This window comes from Gobio gobio, assembly GCF_949357685.1.
Source record: "Gobio gobio genome assembly, chromosome: 8".
In the NCBI taxonomy this organism is placed as follows: Eukaryota; Metazoa; Chordata; class Actinopteri; order Cypriniformes; family Gobionidae; genus Gobio; species Gobio gobio.
Window position 1 is genome coordinate 24743337 of NC_137114.1, and position 2861 is coordinate 24746197.

Genomic DNA, 2861 nt, shown 5'->3' on the forward strand with positions numbered 1-2861 from the left:
ATTGACATTGAACATGATATAGATGTAATGAAGACCAAGTTCCAAGTGTCAAAGTTATAAAATTAAGTAAAACGTATACTCAAATTTCTGATAAAAAAAAAGTTGAGTAGGTTGCTTTCATTTTTAGGTTTAGTAACTTGCAGTTTTGTGACATTTGGAGCTCATTTTCTATTCAAAATGACACATTCATCCTCAAAAACTATCCACTGATTATTACCATTACTGTGTGTTGTGCAAGTATTGAGGTCTCTGTGTTCGGTTGGGTACCTCATATTGTGTTGTCATACAAAGTGTAATGCAAACACTTTAATATAGGGCTCAATTCTCGCTATTAACTATGCTTATTAGCATGCATATTACTAGGATATTGGCTGTTTATTAGTACTTATAAAGCACATATTAATGCCCTATTCTGCATGACCTTATTCTACATCCCTTAATGCTTTCCAATACCTAAACCCTACAAAAACTAACTTACAAAAAAAATAGGAGTTTATTGAGGCAAAAGTCATAGTTAATATTAAATATGTGTTCCTCATACTAAAGAGTTACCAATTTTTTGAAGCAAACCATACACTTAAATAGCATGGCTTATTTCAGTGCTACATTGTTTGAGTAAAATTTACAAACAAAGAATAAGTATTGCATAATAAACTTCAAATGAGTAAGTAGAAATTACTCCACAATCTCTAACTGGCCAAGTTAAAAGTACTGATTCTATTTGTTAATTTTACTTATCTCAAGACACACATACATTTGAACATTTGACCTCTCTTAATTGTTACTATAATTCTTAATATGCCATATATGGTAAGGTTTGATCTTTGAGTATGATTGGATGGCCAGGACATCCTGGATGTTATTGCCTGATCTTAGGTGTATAAATATGACCCATCTTCCTTCAATAAATATGAGAATGTTATGGTTGTTTCTGGAACTTCACAAAATATTCCTCTGTGATTCTGAAGGCAACAATTTGAAAACTAAGGTGAGTTTTATTCAGAGACCTTCTGAATAAATTAGTATTTTTGTGCTTTGTCTTTTAATGCATTGAGAATCACAGGGAGTCATTTAACTTTTCCTGCTTCTTAATTTCAGGTTCATCATGGCAATGCTGAGAAGTTTTCTGCTTCTTTTCATTATCTTCTCCATGGGGAATGCAGGTAACCAAGACAGAGATTTGTAAAAACCCATGCTATTTAAAAACATTTTGGAAATGTACAATATTCCATTGACTAATATTAGCATGATTAATGAGGGGTTTACAGTTGTCTAAAGTACACAATCACACAAACATAAAATAAGCTACATAAAAATAAATTATTTGCTGTGAATATTACAATAACCCTAATGTTTATGTACTGGATGGAGGTGATTTTGCCAAAAAATGCCCCACTGGCTGGAGAAATTTTGGACTCCGATGCTACAAGTACATCTCTCATTCAACTAACTGGATCTCAGCAGAGGTAATGTGTTTCAACAAGGTGATTTGGTCACACTTTATATCAGGTGGCTTAGATCAGATAGATAGTTTTTGTTTGCAAGACTTTGTTTGCAAATGTCTAAAATGTTGTTTAAAAAGTAACATGCTTTATGCTACAAAAGTTTAATTTTGTATTTACAATGAAAAAAAATCTGTCTCTTTAGAGAAACTGTCAAAGTCTTGGTGCAAATCTTGCATCTGTGCGTAATAAACTGGAAAATGATTTCCTGATGAGTCTGGCGCATTTTTTTTCTTCTGAACATTTTTGGGCTGGTGCTCATGATGGTGCACATGTAAGTTCAATTGTGTTTGTCTAAACGGAAATTTCTACTTTAAACAGTAAAGGCAAAGTTTCTAATGAGATTGTTTTCAAAGTTGAACTCATTAGCTTTGTATTCACTCTCTTCACTCTTTAGGAAGGACAGTGGCTGTGGAGTGATGGAACTGCGTTTCTATATACCAACTGGTGCTCTGGAGAACCTAACAATAACCATGGTTCCGAGAACTGTTTGGACATCATTTGTGAGAATACAATCTGTTTTTTGAACACCTTCAATTATATAATGTACAACACTACAATTTCAGATCATATAACATGAAATGACTCATTTGGATTTTGATTCTAACAACATAATGATCAGAATAACTTATTTTATTATTTCACCCTACAGCTATCCGTTGCTGGAACGATGTGCCCTGTTCAAACTCATTGCCCTATATTTGTGCTAAGGACCTGTGAGATCATATGCAGACATCCGGCTCCACAGTTACTTTGAACAAAATCTACTTTTCCTGATCTTATCTTCACAAAAATGTTATTCTCCAAAACCTCTTATAAAATGTTAATCTCTACTCAATATCTCCTCTGAAACACTTCAAATTAATAAAGCAAATCATGTGCACTGTGGACAAATTAATTCATATATACATACACACACCCTAATATATATATTATATATTTATATATATATATATATATATATATATATATATATATATATATATATATATACACACACATATTGTGTAGCAATGTTTGAGGATATGGTTATTAGACGGTGTTAGTATTTTAGGATGTACTTCAAAAGGGTCTAGCAACTTTCCAGATCTCTATTGCATCACAATGTTAAAACTACGAAAAAGTTCTATTGAGCTACCTGCATCAAAATGGCATTTTCAAGTAAAATTTTTGATTTGACTAGTTTTAATAACGTACTTCATTTTATTTGTACATGATAATCAGTTAATTTTATACGCACAATTATTTTGCCAAATTTTTTTTTAAATTAAGTGTAAAAAGTACTAAAACAGTTAGTACATGGAAGTGAAGCGATTGTTGAATAAAAAAAAAATAAAAAATTACAGTTGTCACAAACCA

General features: G+C 31.7%; 1 long non-coding RNA gene across 1 annotated transcript; it reads left to right on the forward strand.

Annotated features, from left to right (window-relative positions):
- Positions 1–912: 912 nt before the first annotated feature.
- Positions 913–1692, forward strand: LOC307130728. The gene is made up of 4 exons (XR_013817078.1): positions 913–988; positions 1099–1163; positions 1372–1466; positions 1648–1692. It is a non-coding gene; the product is annotated as an uncharacterized lncRNA (long non-coding RNA).
- The last annotated feature ends 1169 nt before the right edge of the window (positions 1693–2861 follow it).